The sequence below is a fragment of the Phyllostomus discolor genome, chromosome 6, assembly GCF_004126475.2.
Source record: "Phyllostomus discolor isolate MPI-MPIP mPhyDis1 chromosome 6, mPhyDis1.pri.v3, whole genome shotgun sequence".
Classification (NCBI taxonomy): Eukaryota; Metazoa; Chordata; class Mammalia; order Chiroptera; family Phyllostomidae; genus Phyllostomus; species Phyllostomus discolor.
This window is the reverse complement of record NC_040908.2, coordinates 59760797-59777459: the sequence shown is the minus strand read 5'-3', so window position 1 is coordinate 59777459 and position 16663 is coordinate 59760797. Positions and strand designations below refer to the sequence as shown.

The following is a 16663-nucleotide window of genomic DNA, read 5'->3' as shown; positions in this document are numbered from 1 at the left end:
ATTTATTTTTTAATTTTTAAAAAATATTTTTATTTTAATTGTTGTTGCAGTACAATTTTCTATCTTTTACTCCCATCCCAACCCACCCACCCAGCCCTCCCCTCCTTCCTCCCATTTCCACCCACCCCTAGTTTTTATCCATGTGCCCTTTATACTTCTTCCTATAAACCCTTTCCCTTTTCCCCTGAAATTCCCTCTCCTCTCCCCTCTGAACACTGTCAGACTGTTCTCTATTCCAGTAGGGCTTTTAGACAGGAGAATGAATAGATCTGATTTATATTTTTTAGAGTTCACTCTGTGATTTGACATTTGGAATACTTGACATGTGTCCTGAGAGCACAGGTAAAGCTTAGACAGATGAAGAGGGTGGGAAATGTGCTTTGGGTACAGACAGTGGGCCCTGCAAGCAGCCCGGAGGCAGGAGACGTGACGACAGGAGACTGGAGCTCAAGTCCTAAGGGGCCTGAGAGTGACAGGCCGGGGAAAAGAAACAGAAGACCCTCCATGGAAGGGAGAGTGTGGGGCAGAAAAGGGATCTTCCCTGGAGGGGTAGGGCATGGGGGAGAAGGAACCTCTATGAAGAAAGGGGGGCTCATTATGGAGAGAGTAGGGCTGGGGAGATAGAGCACCCTGGGAGAGGCAGGGGTGGAAGACAGGGGACCTTGGAAGAAGGCAGGGCAGGAGGGAAAGGAGACCCTCCATGGCAAAGGTCAGGCAGGGTGGACAGAGGATCCTGGAAGAAGGGAGGCCTAATGGGGACATGGGATCTGCCATGAAGGGGGCAGGGCAGAAGGGATAGGGAACACTTAATAGAGAACAAGAACAAAGGGACAGGGGATTGTTTATGCAGGGGGCAGGGCAAGAGAGACAGAAGACCCTCTATGGAGGGGACAAGACAGGTAGGACAGGGGACCTCTTGTCAGTCAGGAGGGATAGGGAAGTAAGGCCAGGTGACAAGGCATCTTGCTCTCTCCACAGTAGGTCTCTTGTCTCTCCTCCATGAAGGGCCTTCTCTTCTCCCTGCTCTGCTGCTTTTCCAAGGTCACTGTGCCCCCTGTTCTGCCTGTTCCCAAGGTCCCCTCTCCCACATCCTCTGTGCTTCCTTCTCCGGGGATTGTCCCCCTTCCCCTCTGCCAGGTCTTCTGTGGTCCTGCCCTGGCCACTCTCTCACAAGCCTCTGATGGGCCTGCGCTCTGGCCCCTGGTCTCCATCTCTCCTGCCTCCTGGCTGTGTGCCCCCCACTCCCTGTACCTGAACCACACCTCACCCTCTTCATCTGCCCAAATGAGCGATTTTCAACCCATGTGCCGAGACACACTGTTGTGCCCCACAAATTTTAAAACATGCAATTCCCAACTATGGAGTCAGGGGCGTTGTCTTCTTTTCCCTCAGAGTGTCAAATTAAAAAATGACAACATGGTTTCAAATAGGAGACTAAAGAAATGTCTTTGTATGGCCTGTTGGCCATTTCAGAACTTAGGAAATGTAATCGTCAGTTCATTAGAAAGAAACATCTGAGAAATGAGAATGAAAAAGTGAGAAAAAAGAAAAGAGAAATAAAATAAGAGAAAGAAAATAATATAAATGACAATAGCCTTGAAAAGATGCTATTGTACCTGAATAAATAGCCAGGCATTACTTGTTTTAAAAATTCTTGCAGAACATCAGGGTGCCTGCCATGGCACACTGGTTGAAAATCATAGGTTTAAATCCTACCTGTGCTCTCAAGACATATCTTAAATATTCAAATGTCAAATCACAGGGTGATCTTCAGAGGGAAAGGGAATGCAGGGAGGCAGAAGTGGGGATAGAAGGGGTAAAACGTGATGGAAGGAGACTTGACAGGGTGGTAAACACAATATACAGATGATGCATTAAAGAACTGCACACCTAAAACCTATATAATTTTGTTAAATAATATCACCCCAATAAATTAAATTAAAAATAAATAAAAGGTAAGGGTTTTTAAGAGTGATTATATCATGAGGGTGGAGCCCTCATGAATAGAATTAATACCCTTTAAAAGAGACCCCATAGTAGACTTATTGGGGAGATCACTTTGTAAGTTATATAAATGTCTAACTATTATGCTGTGTGCCAGAAACTAGTGTTGAATGTCAACTCTAGTTGAAAAAATTCAATTGTTAAAAAATTAAAAATATATAAACCAGAGTTATCTTTTTAAAAAATATAAATCAGATCAACTTATTCTCATGTCTGAAAGCCTTAATGGCTCCAACAGAAGTCAGCTGCCAGACAGAATCACGGCCAGGATGGTGTTACACTGATGCAAGAGGAGTGTTTTGTCTCATTCCTGTAGTTTCCTCTGTCCCAGTTCTGGTGGCATCAGAAACTGATACAAGGCAGAGCTATGCTCCATTGAGGGTATGCTAAGCTGTCACTTTTGCTGCTTAATTCTAGTGTGGGAGCAGACACAGAAAAAAAATAAAAAAGCCAGAAAGTTTCTGATAGCATTTTTAAACCACCCAAGGGACCTTTATCTCCCTGCCTGTCTCCCTCTGCACCCCCGCCAATCTGCTCACTCAGCCTGGGGGCAAAGGCTGGGAGGATTCTACCCAGGCGGGCAGTAAGAATGCGTCTAGTCAAACTCCGAACTACAACTCTCTTAAGAAGGAAATGAAAGGAGGCATCTGCTAGGATCAGCCACACACAGCAGGACTGAACTTTTCATGACACAGTGACAGGATAGCAGCTGCATGACCCTGCCATGCTCACTCTTCCTGGTCACATCCCAGGGGAAATATGAATCACCCACAGCAGTGAGTAGCTCCGCAGCTCCTATGAACACTCAAACCCTCTGTGGAGCCCTTGAGCTCACATAGCTGATCTCAGACTACCAATCCTGGATGCTTTAAGTCCTGGGATGTGGGCTGTTTCAAAATTTTAATTCCACACTTACAAAGAAAACTAGGTCTGGGTGTCTTATACAGTGCTCAAAAGTGTGCAAGTACCCAGAGGGTGGCAGCTACACCTCACATATGCTGGGATATTTGCTGAGTGGCCTCAGACCCCGCACTGACAACAAGTTTGAATTCGTATCATTTTGGTGAACATCACTCACCCCTACCTGGTGAATCACTGAGAATGTACCTAGTGCAACTCACATGCCACCAGAGGCTCTTTCAGTGACTGAGCCTAACAGGCAGCCAGAAGTAGAGGTAGATGGAGGCAAATCTCAGGTTGCCTTGGGACATTTGCTGACCTGCCTTCACATATAATGCTGGTAAATATCAGCCTCAGTGTTTTGCTCAGACCTTCCCACTCTCATGCAGGCCCAGCAGAGGCAGCCACAACTGTGGATTGTTTTATAGCTCCAAACAGTTTCCCCAGCACCAGCCACAGGTAGCATATGACATTGGCCAGCACCAGAATCTCCCCTCCTAAGAGGCCCCAGAACCAACATGCCCAGTGGTCAGCTTCAGACAACATCAGGGCAGGAAATAATTAGCTTCACAAGTAGCATATCCAAAGGAAGACCTACTGAGGTGAATTCTGCTCCATGTGCTCAGTATCTGCAAAGCAGCTCACACACTGTGGGCAGGGTTGATTTTCATGGTCATGCACCCTGAAGGTTAACAACAAGCATGAACAGGCTAGTAGCAACCAAAACTTAGTTACAACAGGAGAGCCCACATAACCCACACAAGAGACATTTCTAAGCACTCAGCTCAGGTGATCAAGGAGACTATGCCACTGGGTCCCACAGGACATCTGCTACATAAGGTCACTCTGACTGGAACTAAGGCTGGAAATCATAGCAGATCTACCTAATACATAGAAACAAACACGAAGAGAGAACCAAAATGGGGAGGCTAAAAATATACCCCAAGTGAAAGAACAGGAGATACTTCCAGAAAAAAAAAAGCTAAGTGAAGTGGAGGCAAGCAATCTACCAGATATAGAGTTCAATTCAATGGATATAAAGATGCTCCAGGATTTTAGGGGAAGAACTGATAAAATCAGTGAGAACTTAAAGAGATAGCATAAGAAAGGACAGAGAAACCATAGAAAAGAACCAATAATTAAGAATACATTATCCAAAATGAAGAATACATTAGAGAATATAGTCAGTTGGAGGAAGTAGAGGATCAAATCAGTGATTTACAAAATAAGGTAGCAGAACTAATCAGAAAAGTAAAAAGAATTAAAAAAAATGGAGATAGCTTAAGAGACCTTTGAAATAACATAAAGCATATTAACATCTGCATCATAAGGGTATCAGAAGGAGAAGGGAAAGAACAAAAGGATTGAGAATCTATTGGAAGAAATAATGACTGAAACTTCCCCTAACCTGGTGAAGGAAAAAGACAAGTCTAAGATGTGCAGAGAGTCCCAAATGAAATGAACCCAAAGAGGCCCAAGACACACCATAATTAAAATGGCAAAGGTAAAAGACCAAAAAAAGAATCTTAAATGCAGTAAGAGAAAGAGTTAGTTGCCAACTAGAAAATTCTAGTTTGCCAGTGATTTCTCAACAGAACCATTTCAGGTGAGAAAGGATTGGCATGAAATATTCAAAGTAGTGAAAAGGAGGATCTACAAATAAGACCACTCTATCCAGCAGGGTTATCATTTATAATTGAAGAGAAATTAAGAGCTTCCCAGACAAAAAGCTAAAGGAGTGTGTTACCACTCAACTACAAGAACTGTTAAGGGGTCTTTTTAAAGAAGACTAAGATGGAAAAAAACAGGAACATAGTTAACAGAATAAAATGGCAATAAATACATACCCACCAATACAGTCAAACCATGGTTCTTGAACATCTCCCATCTTGAACAATTTGGTTCTCAAAAAAGCTATTATCAGAAAAATGTCTTGAATTTGAACATAACTTTGTTTCTATACCTGAGAACACTTTCATGCTGATACCTTTATGATCAGCCACATATCTCTCAGGTGTGATTTGGTTTTGGAATAAATGACTTCTCAAGCTGCTCTCCCAATAAATTAAGTTTTTGAGAACCAAGGTTCCACTGTAATCACTTTAAATATAAATAGCTTAAATGCTTCAGTCAAAAGACATAAAAGAGCTGAAAAGGTAAGGAAACAAGATCTGTATATAGGCTATCTACAAGAAAACCATCTCAAAATGAATGACAGACTAAAAGTAAAGGAATGAAAAAATATATTTCATAAAAATAGAAATAAAAGAACCTAGGGTAGCAATATTTATATCTGACAGAATAGACTTTAAAGCAAGGTCTGTAGTAAGAGACAAAGAAGGATACTACACAATGATAAAAGGAACACACCAACAAGAGGAATAACCCTAGTAAATATGCACCCAACATAGGGGCACCTAAGTATGTAAGGTAAATCTTGATGCACATACAGGGAGAGATTGATGGTAATATAGTCATAGTAGAACGTTTTAACACCCCAATGACAACAATGAACAGGGTTTAACAAAAGGTCAAAAAGAAAACAGCAACCTTAAATGGCACACAAGAGCAGATGGTTTTAATTGATATCTTCAGAGCATTTCAACTGAAAGCAGCAGAATATATGTTCTTTTCAAGTGCACGTGGAACATTTTGTAGGATAGATCACATGTTGTGACACAAAAAAAGTCTCAAAAAATTCATGAAAATTGAAATCATATCAAACATCCTCTCTGACCATAATGGTATGAAACCAGAAATTAATCATAAGAAAAAAACTGGAAATCATACAAAAATATGGAAGCTAAATAAAATGGTTTTAAGTAATACATGGTTTAACAATGAAATCAAGGAAATATTCAAAGATATTTTGAAACAAATAAAAATGAACACCACAACTCAAAATGTATGGAACATAGCAAAAGCAATCCCAAGAGGGAAATTCATAGCATTACAGACTTACCTCAAGAATCAAGAAAAATTTCAAATAAACAATCTAACTTTACACTTAAAGTAACTAGAAGTTCTGGCTGGGTCACTCAGTTTGATAGAGCTTTGTTCAAATATGCTAAGACTGCAGGTTTAACCCCCTGGTCAGGGCACATAGAAAAACCAACCAATGAATGCATAAATAAGTGGATCAACAAATTGATGTTTCTCTCTCCCCCATCTTCTCTCTCTTTCTAAAACCAATAAATAAAAAGGTTTTAAAATGAACTAGAAAAGAACAGCAAAAAGAGCACAAAGTGAGTATAACAAAAATTCTAATAAAGATCAGACCAGAAATTTAAAATGTGTCTATAAAATAATACAAAAAATAAATGAAACCAAGATCTGCTCCTTTGTAAAGATAAACAGGATGGAAAAACCTTTATTCAGACTCATCAAGAAAAAAAAGAGAGCCCTGGCCATGTAGCTCAGTTTGTTAGAGCGTCATCCTGATAAGTCAAGGTTGCACGTTTGATCTCCAGTCAGGGCATATAAAAGAAGCAATGATGAATGCATAAATAAGAGGAACAACAAATCAATGTCTGTGTGTCTGTCTCTCCTTTCCTTCTACCCTTTCTCCCTTTCTCTATCTACAAATTAATTAGAAAAAAGAAAAAGAAACACAGGGCCCAAGTAAAATCAAGAATGAAAGAGAAGTAACAACTGATTTTGCAGACATACAATGGATTGTAAGAAAACATTATGAAAAACTATATAACAACAAGTTGGAAAATCTGGACATAATAGATAAAGTCTGAGAAACATATCTTCCAAACTCAATCAGGAAAAAAAAATGAATAGACCAATTACAACTAATGAAGTTGAATTAGTAATAAAAAAGCTCTCAATAAGCAGAGGTCCTAGACCAGATTAATTCACAGGTGAATTTTTCAAAACATTTGAAGATGAACCAACAACTATTTTCCTCAAACTATAAAAATTTTGAGAGAAAAGAGGACTTCCATGCTGATTTTAAGAGGCCTATGTTATCCTGTTCCCAAACCAGACAAAGACAGAAAATGATAGGCCAATATTCTTGATGAACAGAGACCTAAAATCTTCAACAAAATATTAGTAAACCAGATTCCAAAATGTATGAAAAGATCATACAGTACAACCAGATGAGATTTATTCTGGGGATCCACAGTTGCTATGATATTCTCAAATCAATAAATGTGATATACTGTATACAGAAAATGAAAGCTAAAAATCACATGATCACATCAACAGACACATAAAAAGCATTTGATAAAACCCAGCACCCATTTATGATAATAGCTGTTAGCAAAATGGGAATAAAGGGAATATACCTAAACATAATAAAGGCCATATATGACAAACTCACAGCCAACATCATAGTCAATGGGTGAAACTAACAGCATTTTTCTTAAAATGAGGAAGGAATAAGACAGGGATATGGGCTATCACCACTCTTATTCAACATAGTACTGGAAATCTGAGCCACAGCAATAGAGACAAGAAGAATATAAGGCATCCAAATTGCAAAGAAAGAAGTAAAACTGCCATGACTTGAGGAAGACATAAGACTATATATGGAGAAGATCCCACCAAAAATTCCTACAGATTCCACCAAAAAGTACTAGAACTGATAACTGAAATAAGTAAAGTAGCAGGATACAAAATAAATACCCAGATATCAGTTGAATTTTTATACACCAAAAGTGAAATATCAGGAAAAGAAAAGAGAACAATCTGACTTAAAATTGCATTAAAAAATAACTAGGAATAAATCTAACCAATGGTGTAAAAGACCTATATTCAAAAAATTGTAAGACACTGAAGAAATTGGAGAAAATACAAATAAATGGAAGCATATACCATATTCATGGATAGAATTAACATCATTAAAATGTCCTTACTACCCAACACCATCTATAGATTTAATACAATTCCTGTCAAGATATCAATGGTATATTTCACAGAACAAGCATTCCAAAAACTTAAATGACCCCAAATAACCATAGCAATCTTGAGAAAGAAGAACAAAGTTGGACATTAAACTATACTACATGACCATAGTAATCAAAACAGTCCATACTGGCATAAATGCAGACATAGATTATTGGAGAGGAACAGACAACTCATAAATAAACCCATACCTTAATGGTCAATTAATATTTGACAAAGGAAGAAAAAACATACAATGGCATAAAGATAGTCTATTCAATAAATGTTTTGGGGAAATCAGACAGAAATGTGCAAAAAATGATATTAGACCACCTTCTTATACACAAGAATAAAATCAAAATGGGTTAAAGACTTAAGTGTAAAATTCAAAACCATAAGAATCCTAGAAGAAAACATAAGCAGTAAAATTTCAGACATTTCTGTAGCAAATTTATTGCTATATATATTGATATATTTCTTCAGGCAAGGGAAACAAAAAAAAATAAGTAAATGGGACTACATCAAACTAAAAAGATTTTGCACAGTGAAGGAAACCATCAACAAAATGAAAAAACAACCCAGTCAATGGAAGATCATATTCACCAATTACATGTTTAATAAGGAGTGAATACACAAAATTTATAAAGAACTTATAAAACTCAACACTGAAAAAACTCAAACAATCCAAATTATAAATGGCTAAAGGACCTGGATAGACACTTTACTAAAGAGGACATAAAAACAGAGGGGCAGTGGGAGAGGTTAAGGGGGAAAAAGGGGGCGAGGGTTTCCAGGAACATCTATAATGGACACATGGACAAAACCAAGGAGGGGTGGGATTGGGGGTGGGAGGTGGGGATGGCTGGGGTAGGGGGAGTGGTAGTGGGGGGAATGGAGACAACTGTACTTGAACAAGAATTAAAAAAAAATAGGACATACAGATGGTCCCTAGACATATAAAAGATGCTCAACTTCATGAGTCATCAGAGAAATGCAAACTTAAATCACAATGAGGTATCTTATACCTGTCAGAATGGCTATCATCAATACATCAACAAACAAGTGCTGGAGAAGTTGTGGAGAAAAGGGAACTCTTGTGCATTGTTGGTGGGAATGCAGACTGGTGCAGCCTCTGTGGAAAGAAGTATGGAGTTACCTAGAAAATTAAAAATGAAACTGCCTTTTGTCCCAGCATTTCCATTTCTGGGAATATCTCTGAAGAAACCTGAAACACTAATTTAAAAGGAAAAGTGCACCCCTACATTCACAGCAGTGTTATTTACAAGAGCCAGTATTTAAAAGCAACCCAAATGCTCATCAGTATATGAGTGGATAAAAAAAGTGGCATATTTATACAATGGAATACTACTCAGCTGTAAAAAAAAAAAAAAGAAAGAAACCTTACCTTTCGCAATAGCATGGATGGATGTGGAAAGTATTGCACTAACTTAAATAAGCCAGTCAGAGAAAGACAAGTGCCATATAATTTCACTTATATGTAGAATCTAATGAATAATATAAACTCACAAACAAAATAGACACTGACTCGTAGATACAGAGAACTGATAGTTCTGAGAGGGGAGTGGTGTTGAGATGTTGGACAAATAAGGTGAAGAAGGAATGAAGCAAAAAACAAACGAAAATCTCATAGACAAAAGCAACAGTATAGTGATTACCAGAGGGAAAAGGGGGATCAAAGGTGATGGGGAGAGACTTGACTTTTGGTGAATATGTACAGATTATACATTATAGAATTGTACACTTGAAACTTATATAATTTTACCAGCCAGTGTCACCTTAATAAATTCAACAATATTTTTAAAAAGATAATAGCCATTCTAACATGTGCGAAGTAGTATCTCTTTGTGGTTTTGTTTTGGTTTTGTGGTCGTGATTCATTTTATAATCTTATTTGTCTTCTAGTCTAATCATTATTTTTTTATCTGACAAATACTTTTATTTCCCCATAGTTTATCTTTGTAATCTAGATACAGCTCCCTGTTATATATTCCATGTTTTTATTTTTTCTTGAACATCAAGGCCATATCATTCTTTTCAGAGGTTGAACTGTACATAGAGGCAATAAATGTCCAATCCAAGGACATTTAAAGTATTAAAGTCCAACAAAATTATAAACCACCAGTATTCCTGCTATTTCAGAATTCAATCATATCTGATCTATTCTTATATTTTCACAATATAGTACTATCATCTATACCAGTACTATCAACATGATACCAGCTCTTGTGCTGAAATACAAATCAATTTTGTGCTAACCATCTGGAGCTGGTGTTAGATTCATGGATTTATGGGCATGGACCTGCAAGACTGCCCCCACTTCAGAAGATAGGCACATGTGGGATCCCTATGCTACCTGCACTTTTGATCAAGTGGCTACAAAACCTAGGGTTTCCATGACAACTCTAAGGTTTGATAATTTACTAGAATGACCCACACAACTGTCTTTCCAAAATACTCCTGTCCCACTATATATCTCTATTAAGAACTCTGTTCATGTTCAACCCAAAATATGTATCTTTTAATGACTGTTTCCATGACCTCAGGCAAAATTCATCACTCTGTGCTACTTTTGAACCTAACTGGAGGTCTTTTATTAGGTATTTCATCATAATTTTAGTTTAATTGCATGTGTCCCTTAATAGATTTTTGTTTCCTTAAAAACAAAGCTTATAATACTTTTTGTTCTTCATCCTCTGTGGTGTCTTTCATACATAGAACACATGCAGTCCCAAGAATGTATATGTATATCTATCTGAATATATGTGTGTATGTGTATATGTGTAGGTATAATATAGGTGATCTTTATCATGAACAAAGGAGCATACCCAAAAGAAGTCACTCACATATATTTTTGTCTTTCCACAATGCCGGGTTTGTTAGAGGAGACCACCCCTGGCAGCCACTAGAGTTACACAAGTTACACACATAAGGGAGGAGCTTATGTGACAGAAGTGAGCAGAGCAAGCATCCAGTGAATTCACAGTCACTAGTGGCATCTGCAGGTAAAGCATCAGTTTTAAACCATAGTGGTGGCATGTGTCTGGTGGAGTGGAAGTCTGGCAGGGCTCTGAGCATGACCCATGGTATAGCCAGGCTCAAGAGCATTGGGTGGTCAGAGCTTTGAGTTCTTTTTTAAAAATTTATTTTATTATTTTTATTGATTTTGTAGAGAGAGAAAGGGGGAGAGAAAAACATTGATTTGTTGTTCCATCCATTTATACATTCATTGATTGATTTTTGTATGTGTCCTGACCTGGGATTGAACACTCAACCTTGGTATATTGGGAGGATGCTCTAAGCAACTGAGTGACACAGCTAGGGCAGAGAGTTCTGAGTTAAAGATCATAAGGGGTGGAGGTCCCATTCATATGGCTGTCTAGATGGAGTCCTTATCCAAGTGTGCCAACTTGTGATTTTGGAAGTTCCAGGCCCCTTCTAAAAGTGTTCCCATTACACCCACTACCTCAGTCTTGACATAACATTTGATGTAACTGCCATGGCTGATATTGACTCCCTACTGAGTTGTCAAATGTGTCCAGAAAGTGTGATCTGTTTTTGCACTATATAAAGTTTTCACATCAATTTGAAGTTTAACTATGTCTACTTTCTTGCTTGCTTTTCTCCTAATTTCTCTTTCTCTTGCTATTGGTCATAGATAAAATACAGAAGATAGGATATTTATCTGCTCAAGTGTCTTGGAGGGTTTGCAATGGCTACTGATTAGAAACAGTCTCCACAACCTAGAATAAAAATATCTAATTTGTTCTCAACTCCAGCAGAGGCTTCATTGATTTTTGTGACACTGTGGAAAAGAAAATATTCTGAAGATGATTAGAGTGTGGAAACACTCTTATTCCTCCTGAAATCACTGCTGTTTTTTCCTTTGGACTCATATTCTTTTTTCATCTAAACAATGAAAATGAAGAAAAAATGTATTAGGGTCTTTGAATTTCAGTTTCTGAGTTTAATAAATGAGTTTTTATCAATATTGATGGTGATATGCAAAATTGAAAGAGATACAATATGTAAGCATTTGGATTAAATTTATGTTGAGCCCTTGCACTGCAGTTTGTTTCATAAAATGCAAGTGAGTTGCACAGGTAATTAATTTTGTTTCCTTGCATATACTTTAACATCCTAAAACAGATTTTGGCATCCAAGAAATATGATCACCTGAGTTATTTTTAACAATTAAAAGAAGACCTATATCCTGGAAAAAGTTAACTGAAAAAGGTGAAAGTACATATATACATGAAAGTCTGTTGAGAAAAAGTCCAGCCATTGCCAATATAACAAGAATGATTTGTGCAATATTGATGCAATCTGCCAGCCAAGGAAATTGCACTGGAATGCATATGCATGAATAATGACAATTTCACTGTACTAGTCAGTGGGGGCAGTAGATGTCATTCAGTGAGCCATGTGTACTGTGTGGCTGTCATATTTGAAATGACTGAGTGAAGAGAGCAACAAATCTGCATCAAATCTTGCATTAAGTTTAAACATTCCTCTGTGGAAGCTATTTGGATAATTCAGAAGGCTGCAGCCAGGGGCAACTGGTGACTGTCAGCTTCTTCACAACAGAGCACCTGCTCATGCATCATGTCTTGTGCAGAATATTTTTTGTAAAACATCAAGTCACCCAGGTGACTCAACCCTCCTACAGCCCAGATTTGGTGCCCTAAGACTTCTGGCTTTCCCCAAAACTAAAATCACCTTTGAAAGGGAAGAGATTTCAGACTCTCCATGAGATTCAGGAAAATACAATGGGACAGATGATGATGGTTGGGAGAACTGTGTGAGATCCCAAGTTGCCTACTTTGAAGGGGGCTGAGATGTCATTGTCCTATGTACAATGATTTTTGTACCTTGTATTTTCTTTAAGAAATGTCTGTATTTTCATAATACATGGCTGGATACCTTCTAGACAGACTTCATTTTATATATGTGGAGAGAAAGAGAGAGAGGACATAAATGGAAAAAGAGAAAAAAAAACCCATTATCCTCAGTTTGAAAATCACCTGACCGACAACAGAGGTTAAGGACTAATATGAGACCAACTGACAGTAACTTCAATGTTATATCAATCACCCATGTTCTGATGGCATGTGATATTAATCAACTTCTGAGAATAAGGATGTTTATATTAAAGTGAGTTTTGAGAAAGAGTCAGTGAGGCACGGGTCATCTACTTCAAGAATGACTAGCTTTCATTTTTCTGTGTGCTTTGGAGCTAAGTAGGAAATTCACATGAGAAAATGTATTCCTTTTGGAAGAGGGAGTGCTTGGCATCAGATTTACTTGAAAAATTACAGGTAGATATTTCTTACCTACTGAGATTCTTAATAGATGCCTGCTTTTGTTGTAGTATATCACTAATGGGTCTGTGAGGAATACAACTTTGGATTGTCTTCCCATGAAGTAATAAACAGCCTAAGTGTCCATTAAATGAGTAGTTTAAAAAATTGTGGTACATTTACATGATGTAATACTGTACAGCAGAAAGAAAGAAGGAACTCCTACCTTTTGCAACAGCGTGGATGGAACTGGAGAATATTATGCTATTGAAATAAGCTAGTTGAAAGACAAATACCATACTATCTCACCTATAAGAGGAATCTAATGAACAAAATAAACTAATGGATAAAATAGAACCACAGCCATGGAAACACAGAACAAACTGACAGTGACCAGAGGGGTGGGGGTGAGAGATAATGGTGGAATGAAAGGGAAGTCAAAGAACATGTATGAATGACCCATGGACATGAACAACAGTGTGGGAATTGACTGTGGAAGCAGGGGTGGGATGAACATAGGAAGGTAAAGGGGAAAAGTTGGGGCAACTGAAATAGAATAACAATTAAAAATGATAAAAAGTAAAATACCATTGTAGAAAAACCACAAGAGAGGTTTCTATATTTTGGTGGATTATATTATTAAGGTTGATAACATAGCTTTCAGAATATTTTTTCTTAAATTAGCCTATCATGTCATTTCAAGTTTTGATAAGATTCTACTAATAAAATGTCCAATTATATTGATACATTTTGAAAGGTAGGTGATAATGTCCATTGTACTGAAGTGGATTACTGCATTTTGGTGTGTCTGCTAAATGAAAGTGGCAATGAGAGGAGAAGAATGCATTGGACAAGGTCAGATATCCTAAAATGTACTTGCACTCCTCACATAGATAAACAAAATTGCTGTAAATTGTTTTTTAAGAAATAGCCCTGGTTGGGTGGCTAAGTTAGATGGAACATTGTCCCATACACCAAAAGGCTCATTCATACCTACGTTGTGAGTTCAATCACCGGTCTGGGTCCATACAGGAGGCAACTGCTTGATGTTTCTCTCCACAGTGATGTCTCTCTCTCTCTCTTCCTCTCATCCACAATTCTGAAATCTCTAGTGCTATAGTATTTATCAAATACTTTAAATTCAAATTGAAACATTAAAATTAATGTGTCTAACAAAGTGCCATATAACTAATTTCTTTAATTCAGTCTCATTTCAGAAGATCAATATCAATTATAGACTATTTTTAATTAATATACTTAATTTTGGGGTGAGGGCGTAGTAAAGTATAAACAGGGTCAAATATGTGGTGACAGGAAAAGATTTGACTTTGGATGGTAAACACCTATCCAATATACAGATATAGCCTAATACCTGTATGTACACTTAATACCTATGTAATTTTATTAACCAATGTCACCTTTATATTCAATTAAAGAGTGTAAAAAGTAAATAAAAACAAAGTTTTGGGTTTACAGAAAAAAATGAAGAAAGAGTATTAAGTTCTTATATATATGCTTTTCTTCCCACACAGTTTGCTCTGTTATTTAACTAATACCCTGAATTAGTGTGCTGGATTTGTTACACTTGACAGACCAATGTTGACATGTATTATTAACTCAAGTTTATACTTTACTTTAGGGTTCAACCTATGTTGTAGTTTCATGGGTTTTGACAAATACATTATGTTCTTTATCCCCAATTACAGCATCATGCAGAATAGTTCTACGACCCTGTAAATGCCTTGTGCTAAAGCATTTACCTAGTCATCCCCACCCACTCCCACTAAAACCTCTGGATGCCACTAAATATTTTATTCTCTATAGTTTTGCTTTTTCCAATATATAATATAGATGGACTCATTTAATATGTATAATACATAGCCTTTTCAGACTTGCCTTTTTGAGTTAGCAAAATGCATTTAAATTTTCTCCATGTCTTTTTATGGCTTGATAGCTCATTTCTTTCCATTGCTAAATAATAGTTCATTGTAGGGATGTACCACAGCTTTTTTTTTCAATCCATTCACCTACTGAAGGACATCTTGGTTTCTTAAAGTTTTGAGAGTAATATTAAAAGTTAGTAGAAACATTTATGTGCCAGCTTTTGTGTGATAATTTTCAACTTGCTTGTTAAATATCTGGGACACAATTGTTGAATCATATGCTAAGACTGTTTAGCTTTCTAACAGACTGCCAAAGTGCCTTCTAAAGTGACTGCATCTTTTAAAATTTTCACCAGCAATAAATAAGAGTACCTGTTGTTCCACATTCTCACCAGGACATGGTATATCAAAGATTCAAAGTTTAGCCATTCTGGTAGGTATGTAGTAGTTATGGCATTGCTATTTGAATTTGTGATTTCCTTTTTTAAATATAATTTATTGATTATGTTATTACAGTTGTTCCAATTTTCCCCCTTTGCTCCCCTCTACCCAGTACCCCCATTCCCTCCAGCAATACCCACCTTAGTTCTTATCCATGGGTTATGCATATAAATTCTTTAGCTACTCCATTTCTTATACTGTTTTTAACATCCCCTTGTCTATTTTTGTACCTACCAATTTGTACTTCTTAATCCCTATACATTTTCCCTCATTCTCCCTGCTTTAACTCCCTGTCTTAGTAGCATGGCCTATTGTAGAAAAGTGTACCAGTGAGCTGGGGAGGAACCAGGGTGGGGCAACCCATGTCACCACTCTATGGCTCTGTGTGCAGGAAGGCTCAAAAAGGGGACAATGCCACTGCCTGGCCTTTGGAGTTTTTTCCAATAGGAAACTGTCTCCTGGCATTCACCCTGATTCCGGTCACTTCAATTTTTCTCTGTATGCCACTGGTGCCCTGCCACCTGTTGCCCCGGTGCTGAAGCCCAGGGGGAGTGGGTCTACATAAGTCATAAATCCACTGTGGCCCCTTAAAGGGGAGACTCCTGAGAATCCTGCAGTTTCTTTTGCTACCCCAAGCCCCACTGGTTTTTAGCACCAGAAGTTATGGGGACTTATCTTCCTGGTGCTAGAACCCTGGGCTGGATGGTCTGGTGTGGGGCTGAGATTCTTCATTCTTGAGGTATCCCTCCTAGTTTTTATCTACAACATGTGGGTGTGGGGCCACCGATTCTACATCTCAGCTTCTCTCTGCATCCCTCCACACTTCTCTGGGTCTCTGCCCCTTCTACCCATCTGAAGGAATATGGCTTCTTCAATTCCTTGGTTGTTGGGCTTGCATATGGCTCTATTTTCTGATGATTCTGGGTGATATTTGTTTTGTAGTCCAGCTGTAATTTTTGCTGTGGAGGGCAAGCCGTGTTTTCCTATACTTCCATCTTGACTGCTAGTCTGCAATTTTCTAATATATATGATGCTCAGCATCTTCTTATGTTGATTTGTCATTTTAACATCTTCATTGATGAAGACCTTTTTAGCCCACTTTAATTTGCATTATTTGTTTTCTTTTTCTTTTTTTTAAATTTTATTTTAATCATAGTACAAGTACAGTTTTCTCCCCCATACTCCCATTCCAGCTCACCCACCCAACCCTCCCTCCTTCCC

General features: G+C 37.9%; 1 pseudogene; it reads left to right on the top strand.

Annotated features, from left to right (window-relative positions):
• Nucleotides 1–1393: 1393 nt before the first annotated feature.
• Nucleotides 1394–1516, top strand: LOC114501175 (annotated as a pseudogene).
• Nucleotides 1517–16663: the final 15147 nt, after the last annotated feature.